The 21,806-nt window shown below is 36.7% G+C and overlaps 1 protein-coding gene and 1 long non-coding RNA gene across 7 annotated transcripts in view; one reads left to right on the forward strand and one right to left on the reverse strand.

The window, feature by feature from the left end:
* Positions 1 to 1,832: 1,832 nt before the first annotated feature.
* On the reverse strand, positions 1,833 to 7,385 carry Gm33317. Its single transcript, XR_382694.2, has 3 exons — positions 6,974 to 7,385; positions 4,677 to 4,745; positions 1,833 to 2,013 (listed from the first exon to the last, which is right to left on the reverse strand). It is a non-coding gene; the product is annotated as a predicted gene, 33317 (long non-coding RNA).
* Positions 7,386 to 7,500: 115 nt separating this feature from the next.
* Mef2c (myocyte enhancer factor 2C) overlaps positions 7,501 to 21,806 on the forward strand; it is a 163,063-nt gene continuing 148,757 nt past the window's right edge. For 5 of the 6 annotated variants that reach the window (NM_001347572.1, NM_001347564.1, NM_001347571.1 and 2 more), the window contains exon 1: positions 7,518 to 7,860. The gene's annotated coding sequence lies outside the window, so the exon portion shown is untranslated. Of the gene's footprint in view, positions 7,861 to 21,806 lie in introns of all 6 variants that reach the window. The other variant, XM_006517123.3, reaches the window with a different exon arrangement.

The raw sequence follows: 21,806 nt of genomic DNA on the forward strand, positions 1-21,806 counted from the left end.
GATGGTGGCGAAGTTGTGGAGAAAGAGGAACACTCCTCGATTGTTGGTGGGATTGCAAACTGGTACCCTAGACATCAATCTGGTGCTTCCTTAGTACATTTGAAATAGTTTTATCTGAAGACCCAATTGTACCACTCTTGGGCAAAAGATGCCCCACCATACCACAAGGACTCATGCTCCACTATGTTCATGGCAGCTTTATTTGTAATAGCCAGAAGGTGGAAACCACCCAGATGCCCCTCAACCAAAGAACAGATACAGAAAAATGTGCTCAATGTACACAATAGAATACTATTCAGCTATTTTTTTTCAAAAATGAGGACACCATGAGTTTTGAAGGCAAATGAATGGAACTAGAAAATGTCATCTCAAGTGAGGTACTCAAGACCCCAAAGAACATGCATGGTACATATTCATTGATGAATGGATATAGCCAAAACGTACAGAATACTGATTATACAACTCACAGACTGGAAGAAGTGCAACAAACAGAAAGGCCCAAGTGAGGATATTTCAATCCCACTTAGAATGGGGTAGAAAATAATCTCAGGAGGCAGATGAAGGGAGGGATTTGTGTGGGAGAAGGGAGGATGAGGGGAAAAGAAGAACATGATCAGGTATAGGGGGAGAGGAAATATTCAGCCTAAGGGGCAGAGAAGAGTGGGGACCCTCTAGATAGTACCAGAGATCCAGGAAGTAAGAGACTCTCGGGACTCAATGGGTGTGACCCTTGCAAAAATTCCCAACGATGGGGTGAAGAAATTCGAAGACTCCACCCCCAGTAGATAGATGGGGACAGGCCTCCAGTGGAGAGACAGGTTTACCAACCCATAGTCAAAATTTCTGATCCAGAATTGTTCCTGTCTAAAAGAGCTGCAGAGGCAAAATGGAGAAGAGACTGAAGGAAAGGTGATCCAATGTCTAGCCCAAATTTCAATCCATCTCATGGGGGAGTGGGGCACCAAGGCCTGATACTATTACTGATGCTTACAGACAGGAGCCTGGCAGGGCTGTCCTCTGAGAGATCCTACCAGCAGCTGACTGAGATTAAAATACACACATATTATAGTGCATGGTAGCAAGTCCAACATTTTTAAAAAATTTTTATTATATTTATTTACATTTCAGCCATTGACCCTTCTTTCCTGGTCTGTCCTCCCACAGTTCTTCATCACATTCTTCCTCCCCACTTGCCTCTGAGAGGGTGCTCCCCACTACACGAGGCGTCTCCCTTCCGTGGGGCCTTAAGTCTCTCTAGGATTAGGCACATCTCTCACTGAGGCCAGACCAGGCAATCCTCTGCTGAATGGAACACATTCTGTGTGTATTTTTGTGGTTTTGTAGAAAGCAATTGAGGTCAAGAGTTAGCTAATACTCAAGAGTTTGTTGTTATCAAAGAATGAGCCAATTCCTCTCTGCTCTCTGGCTTCCTCCTTCACATACATGATGCCAAGATACCAGAGGCTTGCTATCATAATCCTTCATCCACTGAAATCATAAACCATACATCCACCATTATAAGGTACATAGTCATAGGTATTTTGTCATAGCAACACAGAACATAGACATTAGTCATCATATGTATTCTATGTACTACTCCTTAACTGCTATTAGGATACATTGTAACTGTCAATGTAGTTCTGTTTGTTACAAAATTACAATTTAAAGTTCACTTTGACATCATTTTAAAATACAAAGCAAATGTATACTCTACCCTCTGCCCCCAAAGTTAGTATCTTGCAAATATTCAAATCAGAACGTAAAACTGGTACCATCCACTAAACAAACTCAGCCTTCTGCAGTTATACATGCTCCTATTTGTACTGGTGCATGTATGTAGGGGTCTGTGTAATTTGATCACATGTATAACTCTAAGCAATAGTTGGCCTAATCAAGCCATGTAACTGCATCATTGCTTCAAATTTCCTACCTGCATCTACTTCTAATTCCATCCCATTCTCTTCCTTTTTCCTTGCCCAGAATGATCAGCAGTATGTTCTCCACAAATATGCACTGTATTAAAGAAAAACATGTTAGTTTAATACTTAATAACCTTAAAAAATACCGTGAATTTCTAATGTGTTTATTGTAAAGATTAATAAGAAGCTTTAGATTCTTATTAATTAATTATTAAGTAAGTACCCCTGAGGGTCAAGGCTTTCCCAGCCCGTAAGTGAAACTATGTATACACGGGTAGACTAAAGAAGAGACATACCAACCAGGAATAAGGGGTGGGCCTTATTTGAGCTTTGTTTTAAGTATTGGAAAAGACAAAAACTCATGAGACAAAGGCAGATGTGAAAATTAGTATAACATATTTGAGAATATGTTGGTTCTCAGGTGGAGCCAACTTTTTTTTAGATATGGTTAATTTTTATAGTTGAAAATGTGTTAATCATTAAAAGGCTAGCTTGCTAAATTATTACCAAATAAAAATATGTTATACTTGAAATCAGCTTCAAAAGAATTTATGGTGGATATAGAATGTTAAACTGAGAATAATGAAACAAAATATGAGCTGATAATTGATTAAGACAAATGACACGGTTTACTCAAGCTCATTACACAATATCTCTAATTGTTAGTATTCTTGGGATTGTCATAATAAAAAGAAAAAATGATATTCCTGTGTAAATCAGTACATGACAAATTGGGGAGACCATTAAGGAATCAGAAGCCACTAGTACACATGTTTCTCAATGAAAACAATTCTTTCAGACATTTGCGACTTAGATAAGAAATTTTACTAGAATATTTAAGACTGATTCCCTTCAAAGAGACCATACTTTGTCCACACCGAGCAATGACTACAAATAAGAATAGGTCTTTGGTGAGGAAACTGAGGGCAATGACACAATTATAAAAACATTATAAATATAGTCATTAGCTGTCTTTTTAAAAAAAAATAAGGCCTGGTTTATAAGAAGCCAGTAGAGATTATGCATGCTATTCGAAGGTATCCTTGTAAATATTATTTGTTGAAATTAATTTTCCATTCTCGACTTTCTTGACAGTTTTCTGGTCTCCCCTTCACTTCCAACTCATACATTTTAGCTTTGGGTTTTGACATTAGGATGAAAGATCTTTGGAAATAGTCACAAATGTTTTGAGGACTGGGGAGGTGATTTAATGGATAAAGCACTTACCCAGGCAGAAAGGTCCAAAGGTCCTTTGTATTCCTTTATGTGGGTTCAAAGTTCAGATCTCCAGAGCCTACAGAAATGTCAGGAGGTGTGGCAGCCTCTTGTCATAGAACTACTCTGGAGGTGGAGATGGGCTCCTGGGCCACTGTTTGTGCACATTTGCCTGAACTGACGATTTCTTTGGGAATGATAGAGCTTCCAAGAGTAAAATGAAAACTCAAGGAAGACGACGGCTTTGAGCCTCCATATGCATGTGCACGTGCTCCACACAAGAAAAAGTCAAATGAAGGGAAGAAATGTTTTCAAAGTCAAATAGTTTATTAGAAGGATGATTTCTACCTAATCTATTTGTTTTGCGGTGGGAAGGCCTCTGGACTATTGCTTGAAAAGTTTCTCTTCTGATCGCATCAACCCCAAAGAACACGACCCAAGTCAAACCACGTGATCTCTGAGAGGATGCCTGTTAAGTCTAAGATTTTAAAACATGTTTTATGATCCTACAAATATCAAGCAATCGCGCGGTAAGTTGACAGATTGTTTTAAATCTATACGAATTTCAGATATGAAATACAAGCTTGCAATTACTTTGTCTATAATATTAGCATATTAGAATTATTAATAAACATTTGTATATCTCATTTTCACAGAATGCCTAGAAGGCCATGGAGATTTAAACCTTGTTGTGTGCTTTGAGAGCAGAATCAGCCATGGAAGTAGGCAGGGATCACCTTTGTATGCTGGTCACATATATGAGATTCTTCGCAAGGATATAATGCAGAAATTCTAAAGGAAAATTTCTAAATGTTTATCACCACTGTTTGAACTTACATTAGAGTATCTTTCTGATATAATAGTGTTCATTACGGTCATTTTAAAATCTGCTACCCCAGGCTTATAAAGCAATATTATCATGTCTTTCCATCAACAATATTAAAAACATTCATCTCTAGAAAATGCTATAAAGAAGTTGCACTAGAATGCTGATCTAAAGATTTAAGTAAGTGGCAAATTATTATGTGACAGACTATGAATAGATTTTAAAAAATCTTTACAAATGAGTATTATACCTTCTCATGAAAAAAATACTAATCCTTGAAATTTAACCAGTCACCTGATAATATTTTTTTTAATTCAACTATTTTGTCAGGGTATATTTTCCCCTTAGTCCTTAATTATTTTTGTCATGGTTCCTGGTGGTTGGCATGCATTTTATATGATCTGAACCAAAACTGTACTGTCCAATTTTGTGGCTACTAGTCAGGGGGACTTCCTAATTGCAATAAACTCAGTTCAAACCTCACTTTCCCTGTTCCATAACCATATGTGGCTGGAGGTTACCATATTACAAGGTGAAGATACTAACTATTTGCACTATCACAGAGCTTTCTATTGATTAACAGTGTTGGCTCACATTAGTGAGACCACTGCTGAGGAACAGGAAACAGCAGATGTGTGTTCTTTATCTCCGAGTCTCCTTGACTATTGAGATATGAGTGTAGGAATACATATATTTTGACACAGAGTTAAAGTTACCTGCACAGCCTCTCAGTGCTGGTGTGCTTTCTCTTCTTTGCCTGGGACTGAATCTTGAACATTCCTTCCCTTCCAGAAAAGGAATTATGATATCAGCAAGTGTTCAGCAGGTTTGTTTTGTTCAGGACCATGATCTAGGCTAATCGTTGTCTGCCTCACTCTTTACTCAACAGTAGCCCAAGCTTATTTTACAACTAGGGTTTCTGTTTTAGACAGCAACCTCAGACCTCAGGGTTTGTACTTGAAAATTTGTCACTAGCACAAGTAACTAACATCTGTTTTTACAGGTTCAGGGTCTTCAGGTCTCTGCAAATTTCTAACTTCCTTTTGCTACAGCAGATGTTTCTTAATTCAGAAAGTAAATTTTGTTACATATAAAAAGATAAAAATGCATAAATAGTATAATTATATAGTTATATGAACTAAACACCCCTCTCAAAACTAAATGAAAATAGTTTGAAAACTCAACCATAAGGCTAAACCAGGTACATTTAAAGGACCTCCCAAAAGCCTTGATTTAAAAGTAGTATATCTGTATTTAGATGAGTTATATAGCTGATCTAAGAGACAACAAATAATTCTATAACTACAAATCATTTTAGGTTTTAAGTATTTTCATGAAGATTATATGAACATAATATATAGTATGTCATACTGAAAGTGATTTGACTTTTAAAACAAACAGCTTATTTTATTTTTTGTGATTATTTTCAATATAAATATAAATTTCACAAAGTGAAACCCATACAAGGGAATGTTTAGTAGAACTTTCATTTTCTTTTCAGGTATTTTAGAAATGGCTCTTGCTCCAGAGTAACAACATACTTATTGTTTGGGAATTAAATTTCCCCAATAGATTTCACAGCTCCTAAGAAATGAATTAGTATAGTATATTATGCACCAAAGTGTATGTGAAGAAAAAGAAAAACGTGTGGAAGCTTGGGAGAAAGCTAGAAGACAGAGGAAGGACAAAGGGAAAGAGGGAGAAAAGAAGGGAGGGAGGGAGGGAGAAAGGGATGGAAGGAGGAAGGGAGAAATGGAGGGAGGGAGGGAGGGAGGGAAGAAGTAATGGAGAGAAAAAGGAAAAGAGGGATGGAGGAGGGCAGAAGGGCAGAAGAGAAAGAGGGGAAACGATAGAGGAGAAGGGAGGGAGAGAAGGAGGGAAGGAGGGATGAAGGGGAAGAAGGGGGAAGTAGAAAGGGATGGAGAAAGGGAAATAGAGAGTGAAGGAGGGAGAGAGAGGAAGAAGGAGGGAGGGAGGGAAGGATTGAAGGAGAGAAGTAAAGGTATACTAACTTCCTGCTATTTCCCCAAATACAAAGTTGAGTTGTGGTAATGGCACTTATTTTCAAGATTCTTTGCTGCACTTAAAACATAAGTTCATTTCATTCAATCACTCACTCCTCGACCAAGACTGAAGCCAACTAAATAGCTAGTAATATTCACCAATGAAATAGTACCATAAACTTTTCTCAGTTTTAAAATTTGAGAATGTTTCTCTACACTTAGGTAACTGCTCCTGACACAAGGCCTTTGAAAAGTGGCCTAACAAATATTGGTGTGTGATGTAGAAGTTTGAAACTCAGTTCATTAAGATTGTGAGTAGCTGTTTTGTACATAAGAATGAGACCTGATGGAGAGGTTGGGACTAAACACATAGTTTTATGAAATATGAGGAAACCTAAGGGTTTTGTTATGACGCACATAACAATGAAAGACCTGTTTCTTTTTAGCAAGCTCCTAAAAAGTCCCACCCGTATAATTATTAAATAAAAACACTCACTTATTCAGTACTCAGCTAGCTTTTAAACTCTGAATAAGAGAAGTACACAGTGAGAGAGGTGCTTGCATGGTTTCCCTGGATACTGGGTGATGCCATTCAGGTCTATGTTTTATCTGAAAGTGGAGCCCTGCAGGGAAATGAGGCTTGTTGAGTGGCTGTTTAGACATAGTAAGTTAATAGGAACCTTGTTTATTCTACAAAGCATTTTTATTTTGACCCAGTTTCTTTCTCTCATCACACCCAAGCACTGTAAACAGCAATAGTATGGTAGAACAGGTACTTTTTGCAACTCCCGTTAACTTCACTTAAGAAATCATGACTGCCAAAGTGGAGTCTTACAAGATTTTGTCCTAGCATACTCCTTCTTAGCACGCTTTCTAGAGTTGGACTGTTAAATTTGTGCCAGATACATCAATGAATACCGCCTGCCTATCTTTTTCTTCCAACTGAATTTACTTATCTAAAAAAGAAATCGTCTAAAAATTCACCTGCTAATAAATGTAAATGTCCTTACCTTAACCAGTCATTAAGGAATACCAGCTAAATCAGGGTCACACATCAAGGGTCTCCACAGACGTGAGTGTCCATTTTAAATGGTACAGTAGCATTGTGGGTTCCCAATCGTTTAAGTGCCATGACCATCCAGTTTTGACACCGAGTCTCTTAGAGTTACAAGCTTTCTAATTTGGGAGCATGATTAATCCCTCCTATGTGATAAGTTTTAACCTTCTAATATTTCTTTGGATTGAAAAAAGCAAATGAGCTGCGGCAAAGAATGGCAAATAACTACAGTGCTTAACACAGTTTAATAACCTGAAATGAAGCAAGTGTGTGCTATGTTTCCATTAAAAAGTTTCCAGCCACAATTAATTGAACAAAAACTTGTCTTGTTCCAAGATTATTCTTGGAAATGTAATTTTAAAGCCTGTGTGAAATGAGGAAACTTAACTTTTTATACCATATGAAAGCAATTTCATTTTTTAGGAATGATTTTGGATAGACTTCCGATTGGATATTTTCCATTGGAACTAACAGTGTAGAGGCTTGGGGTGGGGAGAGAGCAGTTCTGTGTTCTTTTGCCAGCACTGACAAAGGTCTGGTTGTCAATGATACCTTTACAGCTAAATTTACTCCAGAGTGACATGAACAGGTGCACCCTGGCCTGCCAGACACTTGTGCAGAGGGATCACGCATCTCACCGCTTGACGATCAAGGGGGCAAAGCTTCGGTGTTCATAGAAAAGGAGAGGAGGCGAGCGCAGCCCAAACTGGGGGGTTTCTCTTCAAAGCCAGCTGGTCTGGCTTTATTCTACAGGAATTTTTTTACCTGTCAGAGTTTGGACAACAAAGCCCTCAGCAGGTGCTGACGGGAACAACTTCCTGGAGAAGCAGAAAGGCACTGGTGAGTTTCAATTGCCAAAAAATATGTACTTTTTTTTAATCTCTAAAAGTTGATTTCGTTTTCTTAGAGGAGACAGTGCTGGGGTACCTCTGTTCACAAGGCTGATGATGAGTGAGCTGGAAATGGAGCCAACCTCCCCAACAGTGGGGTTGCTAGGTGCACAAAACAACGCCAACAACATTTGATGGGTTTTGAGATAATAAAATGAGCATTTTGTAATATATATATATAGAGAGAGAGAGTTAATATTACTTTCTGATTACTATTTTAAATGTGTGAGAATAACGAGTTCATCACACTTATTACATGAGACTACACAATAGCATTTTAGTTTCATTTTTATCTAGTTCTGATCTTCTTTGAATAAAATGTGATTTTCCAATGAATTTACAAAATTAAATTGTGAAATGGCACATGCTTTCCTCAAAAATTCCATGTGCTATTAGGAGTGTACACATTATAAGAAGATGATTAAAATACAAAGTTAATTTTATCTAATGTGCATTTAAAACATCTAAGTGAACAGAATAATTAATAATTAAAAGGAACAACATTTTCTCATTTTTAACAGGGATTTTTTTAAAGAATAAAATCTTTAGAATAGATGATCAAGGAAATAATAAAGCATGTTTTTACATCATTTATTTCCAAAATTAGTACGTATACATAACTTAGTATTTTTTTATTTTGTGAATTCAAAAGTTTGGTAAAAATATTTTTTCAGAACAGGATTTTAATTAATGCAAAAGAAGGAAAAATGAGAGCACATGTTAGGACATATTTTTAAAAAGTGATTCTATTTCAAGGACTCATTCTTTTAACTGTGCTTCACAGCATTTCTCTACACATTGTTGTATTATAGCAAATTGAAAACATTTATTTAAGCAAGGAAGCAGCTCAAAGCTAGGGACTATACATAGCAAACATATGAAACCATTTTAATAAGTAAATTCCATATTCACAAGCAACATGGGCTAATGAATGTAAAAGACACAACGGCATACATTGATCAAGAATGCTATAAATTATTATGCATTAAAATCAATTTTCTGGGCTGTGGGGGGTAGGATTGGTACTTAAGAAGAGAAAAGCTTCTACAAAAATAAATGACTAAGACTATGAAGCAAATGTTTTACTCTGATGGTGCCATAAATAATTTCCAATCTACATATTTAATACATATTTGTAAAGTGGGAAAAATATAAAATCTGACTTTTGTTAATGACCATCTTATCTAAAATATTTTTAAATTAAGTGTGGTTTGGACATAATATAAACTTATGGATATTTTCTTAAAGAGACTTAACTTCCCTTTGAAAATACGAAAAAAAAATATTTTTAATGACCAAAAATGGTCTCTAGCCCAAAATCTAACACTCAAAATAGTAGTCTCATCTACATGCATTTCTGAAATATGTATTTTTAAAACACTGAAACTCCAATTTACTGTTTATTATAAAGGATGGCGTGTATAATGATCTCCAGATTATCAAACATCTTTACTTAAGGCTTCGCATAGGGCTTCACTGCTCTTTTCACAGATGCATTGTCAGACTTATTGCTGATTCTGAGATGGAAATCACCAGACATACCAAATTTTAAAAAACGTTCATCAGTCTCTTAAAGAATAAGACATGTGAAGCAAGATATTTTCTGGTTTGTTAAATTCTCTGTTTTTAAAGAACCAGCACACTTGCCTTTGGAGAAGAAAATTGTTTTTTACAAATCATAAGCTCTTGGGTCTACTTTGGAATTACACTTATTAAGTTTTCATGTGTATTAGTGTTGGCTAAATTTATCATACTCTCATTACTAAACACTGCAACAGCAATAAAACAACATAAAAACTCCTGCCAAACTATTGGTTATGACTGTCAACTTTTTCATGGGTAGTGGAACCTACATTAAGATGTTAGGTAGAGTCTAATTATACAAAATATCTAAAAATGTATCATTTTCATTGTGCCAGGAATTCAGACTTTGTCTAAAAAGTCCACATTTTTTTTTGAATTATCAGAGGCCTTAATCCCCTGTTTCCACACAGTGATATGTTTTTCTTTCATACTAAATCTTCAATACCAGGTCACAAAATACTCACTCCAACTCTTCCGATGTATACAAACTGGTTTCTTTAGTAAGCCTTAGTGAGAAATCTCAGCTTAAAATGACACCGAGTCAGATCTGCCCTCCACTTTAAAAGATTACTTGAAATATATCTTCACAACATAAAGATAATTATTTCAGGGGTGGGAATTTAATCATTCTCCTGATTCAGAGAGCCACTCAAAAGATTGTTTTGTTCATATTCTGTATTCATAAGAAAGCTGTTGATTTTTCTATTAATTAACAATTATTAATGAACTGTGGTTACTAGACATCTAGTCAATCTAAAGCAACAGAGTTTCCATGTAAAATAGTTTATTTGTAAGTATTTAAAGAAGCAAAAGCTATTTTGGCAGCTTTATATGTACCTCCTCATTGACCAGACACCTGACTGACAACTGTCATCTGTCCACAGGCCAGATGTAATTTAATAAAGATAAAAATTGCATGTTGCTCACCCTGCTGATAATGCGTGGTGCCAGTAAGTTTACAAATCAGAATAACCAAACTATGGACAAGACAAATAAAAGGAAAGCGGTGGCTTCTGTCTAGCATCCATCTTCCCTCGTGGATTCATTTTCCACCCCTTCTTACTTGTTTAATTTCTTTTCAAGTCTATACATGTTTCATATGTAGACAGAGTTAATTTCCTTAAAGGAATTGTCAGACTCATGTACACACTGATCAAAATACTAAGCACCCAGGCAGTGGTGTCTTAGATAGGTAGCTGTCCTTGAGTCTGATTACTCTTGAGTTCGTGAAATCCTTAAAAGCCACATGAGGCAGGCTTTGAAGCTCCAACTTCTCATTTTAAAGTAATTCCATAGAAGAATAAAACTGAACCTAACTCAAAGTCTCTGGTGTGAGGAGGTAGACCCAGATTTGGGTTGTCTCTCAGGCCCATATTCAGTTTTCTTTGATTTCAGTAATATGGACAATCAAACTGACAGATGAAACGTATCACGTGAAAACTTACACGTGTAGAGCTGCTTTCAAAACCTTTTCAGTTACTAAACAATACCTATACAAGGATATATTTGCTTACCAGGACATATTAAATGGTGGAAAAAGCATTAAGAATAATTGAAGTGTGCCCTTTTGAACTTCTTTATCATTCAAATTGATTTATACAATGAGAAATACAAATGTATTTTAAATAACATAATTTTTAAAAATCACAATCATATGCTTTGGAAAATGAATATAGAAAGCAAAAATTTAGCCTTATCTTTCTGAAAGTTTAGAGAACAATTAAAAGCACTAAATATACCAGAACATAACCATATATATATATATATATATATATATATATATATATATATAGTATATAATGCAAAATATACTAAAAAGCTGATTCAGCAATTAACTCACTTGATGTGTGTAGGCTAATAAACAAAACAAAGTGCAGCCCAAAGGCTTCATTTGTGTGTCTTAGCAAGCTCAGAACCCATAATATTCAGTAGCATTTTATTAACATATGTATTTGACATCAATTCAAATGTTATTGATTATATCAACTACTATTGATATGTTTGTTGATGATCCTGTACAATAAATGGGTTCAGTCAAGATTAAGAATATCGATATTCAAATAAACTCTCATTTTCTGCCCTCTAGAAAGGAAATTGTTCAGATTACAATACAACTTTCTGATTTTCAAGGAATATATCTTATCCTTGGCCTTTAGAGCCGATCTTGCAGGTAAGAAGTGAAACTTTATTACACAGACAAATTACCAAAACAAAACAGGAGAGAAACTTAAAATATTGATATGATATATTGATAAAAATGGTGGCTACTGTTTTCTCCAAAAGATTGTTTTAAAGTAATCAATAGTTCTATGACTAATATCGCCACTTAACAACTAAATTTCATACCTAAATTTATAAATGTTATTTGCTCATTATATTACATTTGGTCCAAAGTAACATCAGACATTGTTCAGCAGATCATTTGACAATATGCAATATCAGCATGTAAATCATTTGCAAAGCAAATTAATCAACAGAGAAGTAAATATAACCATCTCCAGCTATGTTCTTATTTGTGGAAAATAGGGGCATCAAAACAAAATACACAAAATTACAGGATGGACAAAGAAACTTAGTCATTCTCTTGCATCTCAAAGAGTTTTAAGGAAAGTGAGCTGTCCCTTATCTACTTCTAAAGGATCACAAGTATTTCTCCTGAGCTGATGAGTACGGTTCAAAGACCACCCTGGCAGGAGTGCAAGGATGAGAGCCCTAGCCCCTGTTTCTGCTATATACTATTGTGACCAAAAAGAAATCACTAATCTCTGTGACACACCTAAGTGAATTGGGGCTTTGGGGATAGTAATATACAAACCACAAGACAAGGCGCTTCACCTAACCAAGGCAGTATTCTCTCTGCTTCATGGGAGGTGTCCCAAAAGGACTCTGGACCATTGTTGCATTTCTAGCTAGAATGGCCTGTCCTGTGTTCTCCAAATTGCTATGAGTCCCCCAAATGAGGGAAATCTCAAACTGGTGTGGAGCTGGGAAGTTAAATGGTGAAACAAAACCATTCTGCAGAGCATTTCTGAGTAAGCACATAGGAGAGGACTTTGGTTTCATTACAGGAAAGGACACATCTCAACATTACATCACTACATGGAACTCTGAGGTTCAGTATGTATTCCCATAGCTAAACTGGGTGAAAATCCAATGAACATTTCATATTTTCAGTTTTGTGAAATGGAAGGAACAATTTAAGTAAAAATAGTTGTGACACGTAATTGCCATAAGCCAACATGATAATGCTTGTTTTGTCAGATAAAAACAAACAAACAAAAAGACATTACGTCAAAGATGTTCTATTCTGAAACACTAAAGATACCTGCACTAAGAGCAGCAGTTAGATATGAAGAGGGCCTGGATAGACAGCAGTTATGTATGGAGAGAGTTTGAAGGCTTGAGCAACCAATTCCAGGAGATGGTAATGTTGCGAAGGACTTTTCTGGTTTCTGGGCAGGCAAATCCAATTACTAAATTCTTAAGAACATCTGAAAGTCTCCTTCCTGTCAGGTCCCTCTATTCAAGTCAATGAGACAATTGCTAGCCTTATCTGCAGTGAGTTTAGGCTCACGAGAAACTGGCAGTCACAGTTACAATCACATCTGTGCTCCATCTCTAATGTTAAATATCCCTCCATTTGATGCCCACTTTACAGGTTTTTCTAAGGGTTCAGGACTCCATCCAAGAATAAGGTTTTCACTCAGATATATTTTTTAAATGAACCACAAATTAAGTAATTTAGGTCCCCAGATGATACCAAGAGGTCATCCCTGAGACATACACACAAGTCACATACAGACTGAGGAGGGTTACATTTAGGAAGACAGTGGGTGTGTGTGTGTGTTCATTTACATATATTCATGTAACTATAATTAAAGAAAAAGAGGCCATGAAATTGAGAGTGAGGGTTTCATGGGAGAGTTGAAGGGAAAAAAAAAGAGGAAAAAAGAATTATATTTCAGAAAATAAAAATTATTCATATAAATTCCCCATCTTGCTTAATCACCTTTTATTGAGCAGTCTTCAATGAGGATGTTATGTGTAGTGTGTCTTTTTGTTTGTGTACAATCTGAGCAAAACTGGGTCTTGAAACAATTCATTTAGCTTAAACTCTTGTCCTTATTATGTTAAAAGGAGTTCATACACTTGTTGGGATTGCTTGAAAGAAAAAAAGTAACAGAGAGAAGGAGGAGCTATAGCATTAGAAAGACTTCACAGGCCGGGAGTGGTGGTGCATGCCTTCAATCCCAGCACTCGGGAAGAAGAGGCAAGCGGATTTCTGAGTTCGAGGCCAGCCTGGTCTACAAAGTGAGTTCCAGGACAGCCAGGGCTGCACAGAGAAACCCTGTCTCGAAAAACAAAAAACAAACAAACAAACAAACAAACAAACGACTCCACAGTTCTTATAATACTCTTGCCAGAAGGCAAGAGCATATAACAAAATGTAAGTGACTAGCTTCCCTTTCTCCCTCTCTTTCTCCCCCCTTTCCTTTCTTCCATTTTTCTTTTCTTTTTGAGAATCTTGCAGTCCAGGCTAGCCTCAAATTCAGGCAATACTCATGCCTCAGCCTTCCAACTGCTTGGATTATAGGCCAATGACATCATACTTGATCTCTAAGGAGCCATTTGAAATGAAGATTCCTAAAGCATGCATGACAGTTCCCAGCTGCACACTGAAGGCTGAGGCAGATCTCTACAAGTATGACAACAATCTGGTCTACATAACAAGCTATAGGACAGTCAGGGATATGCAATGAGACAGTCTCAAATTTGTTTTTGTTTTTTGTTTTATTGTTGTTGTTTTGGTTATTAAATCAATTTTCAAATGCAGCTTTCAAAGATGGTGGGTTCATGGACAAGGAGTGGTTCAGATAGCCAGGGTTTAACTCTTATTGATTCTGAGGTCTTTCACCTTTGCTTGCAATTATCCTCTCAAATCTTCTGAGTGCAACATTAGTTCTTACAGCCCAAAGAGCTAGAAAACGCCAAGTAGTGTGAGCCCATATCCTGAGAGACTAAGAGTAACATATGGCTACGGCTAGAAATGTTCCTTTTGTTTTTAATCATTGTCTAATATATTGAATGCTACACTGCTTAATGTAATTCATTCACCTTTATATTTGAATTGGCAAATGATAAATATCCCTCAAAATGAGCAAAGTCTTGATCTTATTCAAGTCTTATACTAATTTAAGACACTAAATAATGTAGTTTTAAGTAGACAAAATGGCTTCAACTAACTCTTCAGGAAAGTTATTTTAGCAAAAGAAGACAGACAGTGAACACTCTAAGAATGCTTACTGCTGATCTGGAGAGGCAGTGGGCTTAATTTTCTTCTGGGTGAATTGTTTTATATCCATAGGCTACATAGACTAGACTCTCAAAGCTATGTAAGGCTGAGTTAGGAACATATGGATGGTAAATATAAATCTTTCACAGACAATATATGAAACAAACCATTTTTGTTCATTATGAATCATCATTATAGTGATGAATAGGAAAAATATCACATAAGTTATATAACAATATTTTCAGTATAAGACCTTTGTTGAGGAATTTAATCTGTTGTGGTTTTAAAAGACTTGAAAAAATTATTAGAACTATCCCATAGTTCTAAAATGAAAATAATTCTACACAGAAAAGGTACTTGGTCATTAATATGAAAGGACCCTTGTACTGACAACTGAGAAGAAATTTATAACTGAAAATGAAGGATGAAATAAAAAGAATAGAAGGGATGAAGTGGAGGAGAAAAGGAAAAAGAAGAGAAAGTAGAAGAGGGAAGCCATACGTTGACTGACTATTGATTGCTAAAGGGGTCAAGAGAAAAAAAATGTTGCAAAAATTTCTCATGAAATTTTTGACACAAGACAAGCCCTCTTCTTTCCAGTCCCCTCAGAATGATGATGATTACTACAAAACTCACTGGCCTGGTAAAAATCTCTCCAGTCACTCATATTATGTGACCACACAAAGTTGGAGAGTATTTTGTTTTCATTTTCATTTTATTCCATTTTTATCTTATTTTGACAAAAAGTTATCTATTTGTGATTTTTATAGAGAAGATAGAGATAAGGCATAACAAATTTTGCCCTTTGACCTTTCAACGCTCCTAAATAGTATGCCCTCTGTTCAAGAAAAAGTGCTTATTATAGAGGGTTCTTTAATTCCCTTCAAGAAATTACTGAGTAACTAATAATTTTACATCTAATGACTTTTAATAAAAAGGAATATACATGCAGTAAGCTAAATGAGAACATCGAAGCTATAACACAAAGGACACACATTTTTTATTTAGTTGGTGTGTCACTCATGTATATATATATATATATATATATATATATATATATATGGAGAGAGAGAAGCAAACAGGATGGGAATTTAAAGAATCTGAAGGGCAAGTGCATGGGTTTTCAAGGAGCTGGCAGAGAGCTCATCTTCCAACCTAACATTTTCAGAAGCAATAATTTTTTTCCTCAAGTCCTTCCTGTGCATTTGCCCTTACTTCCTTGTGTACTATTAAGTGGTTGTCAATGGAATGGACTTGAGGCCATAAAAGCCCCTTTAGAAACACAGCAGGAAATGTATGGACTGGTTTTTCTCTTAAAAGTTTAAAAATATTCACTTAAAGAGGTAATTTGTTGATAGTGTATTGTGGATAAGTCAGTGGAAGCAGCAGATTCTGATAAAATATAATCCATGGGAATTCTGGGGCTTACCCGGCTGCTGAGGATGAAAGGACCTTGTAAGTCACATCAGTAGAAGGCAAAAAGAAGTAGAGACACTCACAATGGAGCTGTTATTGATTTTAAAAGTGCTACTGGGTGAGATGAGCGGTCCAAGGTGAAAGAAGGGCAAGTTGAACGTGAATGAAGGGAAGGGCATAAGTGGGCAAGCCTTGGTGATGTTACACGACTGCCAGACAAGTCTCAGTGACATCACATGGCTATTGGGACACAGGGGAGATCTCTGACTTCATAGGAGCCAAAAATCTCAGAGTTGTAGAAAATGACTCATCCTGTGCACTTATGTGCAGACTCCTAAGTCCAAATGCAATGTTATTCACTCATTAAGCAACTTAACAAGGTTTCTGAGATAACCAAAATACACAATCATCGATCCTTACTCTAGGTAAGCATTATCCTCACTTATGTGAATCTGATAAAACCTAGTATGAATATAAAAGAAAATTATATTCTCCAGAGCACTGACAAGGCTAATATTACCACCCATAAAATATGAATTATCTTAGTGTAATATGTGCTGATTTAATCAACATACTAGCATAAATATATTTTATTTTAAATATCAAATGAAATCATGAAATGACATAGTTAAAGTACAAAACCTGAGAGAAAAGAGTACATGTTTTAAATATCATTAAGTACCTGGTAGTAATATGTTTCTAAGGGGCATGAGAGACAGTTGAAGATGAAATAAAAATGTGGAATACTTTATTGGACATTTTCTATAGGCCAGGCAAAAATAAAATTTCATATCCTTCTTTCAGCAAACTGTTAGGGCTAGGTCCATCTTCTCTGGTAAATCTGGGTTCTAATCTCCTGTCAGGTTTACCTTTCTCTGCCTTTGGCTCTCTCCTATCCTATCTCCTATATACCTCTCCTATCCTATCTCCTATATACCTATCGATTAGTAGCACTGACTTCCAGACTTGGCCAATGCTGCACATCAAACCTCTGTCTTCAAAGGCTATACATTCCTTCCAGAAAGAAGCTTGAAATTGTTCTTTTCTATCTGTAGTTCAATGTCTGCTTATTGTCCAAATGTCAAACATTTGATGCTTTATGATCAAATCCTCGTTTTCACCTTATTTAAAACATGTGCTTTAGATTTACTTTTAACAACAACAACAACAAAAGTCAACAATAACAACACTGATTCTTTAGCACAGAGATGCTTCTAAAGAATACAAAGCAAATTTCTAAGGAGACCTCTAAGGGACTCAAGCAAAAATACCTGTGAGTGACTAGTGCCTGGGAGTAGCCACTGTGAAGCAGATAACCTGTGAATAGATGTATTTTTCAGAAGTTATTCCAGTTGTGTGATTATATCAATCCCTGCTGAATTTGATTTTCCAAAAGTATCATAGTTAAGAACAGAGTTTTGGAAGTGAATAAGCCTGGTTTCATGTCCTTTGACATTTATGGACTATCTGAGCAGACAAAGTAAGGCATTAGTTTACATTTTTGTTCTTAAAATCTATCAGATAGAGATAATAATAAAAGCATTTAAAAAGGCTGTAGTCTGGATAAAAGTAATAACATTTATAGAGTAATTGGTGCAATCTAAAATGTAGCAAGTGGTCATAAAAATGAGAAGTATTTTATATACATACTAAAAATATTGAATTTTTCAGTATATATCTCAAGTATTACACCTAGATTATAAATATAATTGCTTTGAAAGACTCAAATATAAATAGAGCAAAGGCGAGTCAAATCTATTGGTTTGGGTCTTTGGCTCAAAGACGAAACCAGCAAGAAGACTGTTGTTAGCCACTGATTTACATTTATTTTCTTTCTGTTGTTGACATTTTAGCCTTTATTATCACCGTATTCCAAAAATATTTAGGAAACTTTCATCCAAAACGATCAAAAATGTCCTTCTTTCTAGGAAGTGAGAATATTAGGATAATTATGTATATACCTATGTACAATCTACATAGAACTAACACCTATTGGAAGCAGATATTTTGCATATTTCTTTCTATCTTAACAAAAAATTTAAGTTTCTTAAATTACTCTGCTTAACTTAAATTTTTAGGTTATAAATAAGATATTTTAAAAGAATATATACTCTCATTTATAAATATAATAATCATTCAAAATTACATTAAAAGGTAGAGGGAACACAGTTTGTCATGCTAGCCCCTTCTTTCTAGACTCCTTTTCTCTTAATAAAAATGTTACCATGAACACTTCATAAAAAATTCTTTAATGTACTGATTCGGGTTTTTCTGTAATATATACTTATACCAATAGACAAATGAGTGTCCCACTCCAGACATTACTAACAGTCCAGAGAGGCCATGTTTTTCATATTGTATAGTGTAATGCAGAAGTGATATCTAGCACACATGCAGCAGAACAGAGTACTGCCCTTAGATCCTTCTTGAACAGAATGCTACATTAGGCATTCCATGAGTTCCCCCTTCCCAGGAGGCCTGTGCCCAGTCTAGTTGCCATAGATGGCCATCAGACATTTGCAATGACATCAGGAGACTATCTGAGCAGCCACTGCCCTAAAGAATCTGCTAGCAGGAGACTGGGGATATCAGTGTCTTCTTGGCCGACAACTGCATTCCAAAGGTCAACTGGGGTGAAAAGGATGGGCTTGGAGCATCTGGTGCGTTTTCAGCCACAAGGCAGCTAACAAGCAGAGAGCAGCCGCCACGAGGGCTAAAAGTAGCCTGGAGACCACACACCTGTGAAAAAGTCAACCTGACCCAGGAAAACAGGATTTTAAGTCTAGAGAGATTTCCAATTCTTCAAAGGTAAAATTTCAGACCTGTCCCCATCCTGAATCAATCCTCAAGTCTCTGATGACCCACTTACTTTTCTATGACAACCACTGCAGGAGTGAGTAGGGACTTGGAAGTGTGGAAGTGAGAATTGTTCTCACAGAATTACTGCAGTTTGTTTTCTCAGCCCTGTTCCTTGTCAAGCAGCTCATTCATTCCTCATAGCAAAGCATGGATGATATCACACTAGAGTCCACATGTGGAGTATACCTGAGGAAACCAAGTCACCGAGCAAGAAGCTTGGGGTGTGAGTGATCAGTTAGCCTGTGTTCCCTCAGTTGATGTTTGGCTATATTCACTTCAGAGTCCCATCAGCCTTTTCACTTGTAGGCTATGGAGAAGCTGAACAGCTATGGAGAAGCTGAGACTTTCATTGTCTGCAGAGCACTGAGGCATTTTCATATAGCATCTTAGATTTCAGGTAGTATGCCAAGAATCCTTTCAAACATGAGCAAACGGTAAATTGACATGAGACATAGATATTAGCTCAAATATGGATCAGTCCAATGTTCAAAAGAATGATCATTTTAGCATTATTTTCCATCAGTGAATATGTTGATGTGAACAGAGATCATCTTCATTAAGGGTTAATTACCATAAATGTACCATAAATGGGCAGAATTAATATGAACATTCACATGAGCTAACAATGAAAATTGTAAAGAACAGATACAGCAAAATGAATCCCCTAGCAACCTATTGAAGTCCCAAAGTTTATGCTCAGTCTAAAATCTGATAGCACTGGTTGTTTATTACCCATCTTATGTAGTATTAGTTGTAATTTCATTATTTACATTGTTAACATTTCAGACCAAATCCCTCCTTTGTGAAGTCAGTGAATGAGATAATTTTACCAAATGTGAGGAGGATTATAGTTGGCTAGCAAGTCTCACCTCAGATAACACCTTTTTCTTTTACTTTTATATTGCTTACCATTTATTTTAAAAGCATAATGCTAGTTCTGCATAAGTTTTAAGTACAAGTAAACACAGTATTATATCTCAATTGTTCTCTTTGCAAAAGCATTATGTGGCTGTCTGACACTATCAATCGTGCAGGTTAGGTTTGGGAGACAGTGTTAGTCCTCATGCAGCTTATCCTTTATGAAATGCATTTTTCTCTAGGGTGAATGCTTAGAGGCATTCTCTCTTAAAAAAAAACAAAAACAAAAACAAAAAAAAAAACTACCTAAAAGCTATCAAGGCACCTTCTAGTACAGTCAGTTTCCCTGGCCAAGCCAGCCAAGATGTCCTGGTCAACAGAAAAGATACTGAACCCATCAGAAGACTTAAGCTTCGTTCCAATTTTAGAGATGTGGATCACTTAGGCCTTCTGAGTTTGACCCACCTTCCTTATTTAAAAGCAACAAAAAGGTACATGGACTGGGTATTTCCCAGTATCTTTCTCAGCAGGCAAGACACTAAAATTCAGACTTTAAAACTTTTCACGTTGCTGCCAATGTGATGTAATATACTTCCTTAGAAATGCAGACTATCCTAGAAATCTGCCTGTTATCAACATAACATAATGCAGTTTTAAGCGAATATTTTCCCTTAAAACTATGGCAGAATGACTCCATGTAATAAAAGGCATATTTTTATGCCTACCTCAGAGGTCCCACTACCCACACAGGCCTATTTAGCAGTTAAAATATGGACAATGTGATTGAAGGAATAATTTTTTTTTTTAGTTTTGATTAACTTGGAAGGCCAAGTGTTAGTCTAGCATCTATCCTATTTGTAGGGAACACACATCTTTCTTTGGGTTAGAGGTGTAGAGCCCTGTGGTCTAAACCATTGATGTATCCTCTCTACTACACTTGCTCTCTTTGGTTCAGCACCCTAGACAAGCAAAGAACCTCACAAGATTCTGCATCTCCTGATGGTTATTTTTGCACAATATCCCAACACTGTTTCCAAGTGGTAACAAAAGAAAGTTGTGCAAGAGGAAAGAAAGTCTTCTCATTCGGGTTTGCTGTGAATTTTCCTTAGCATCCTAGTTCTCTTTCTACTTTGTGATCTTTAATATACCATGACCTGCATATACTCACAGAGGTAGCTTACCTTCTGGAGTTAGTGGTTGGCTTTAAGGTTTTAAAAATATTTCTGAGAACCTAGGGGCTTAATTAGAGTTTAAAGCTAATTTGGGGCCATGATTCTTTTCCTATTAGTCTATAAGATTTGTTACAAATCCAGGATGCTATAGGACAGGGAGTTTGGACCTGCCCAAAGACCCTCTTTTTCTTCCTGATTGCAAAGTGCTTATGATGCACCAGGTAGCCAGAAACGCAGACCTCACAGACCTCATGCCAGCACTTTGTGAGCTGTGTGGGTGATGGGTTCCTTTTCCAGACCCCGCCCCTCCCCCCCCCCCCCATGTTTATGGAGATTTCTCAAAGCTCATCTCCAGTTCCTGGGAAGAAATGTTCTTGGGATCCTAAAAAACAGACCCTCCTAGAAACTCCACCAGCGCCACCACCGCGCGTTTCCAAAGCACACCCACTGCCTTTGAGCCCTCCTCCATTCTCTGGAGCCCATCACGCTCCATCTTTATCAGCACACCACCAGTCTCTTTCTCCCAAACCAAGACTCTCCAGCCGAAAGCATGCCGGCACACCCTTTCCTGTCCCGCTGTTGAAGACATCATGCCCAACCCTTGTGAACCCAGGCCCGCTCTGGCAGTTCTGGCCTCCTCCGCCCGTCCCGGGGCTCACTCACGTGGCACACGCAGCGCCCCCCCTTCTACCCTCAACACACACACACACACAC

The sequence above is a fragment of the Mus musculus genome, chromosome 13, assembly GCF_000001635.26.
Source record: "Mus musculus strain C57BL/6J chromosome 13, GRCm38.p6 C57BL/6J".
Lineage (NCBI taxonomy): Eukaryota > Metazoa > Chordata > Mammalia > Rodentia > Muridae > Mus > Mus musculus.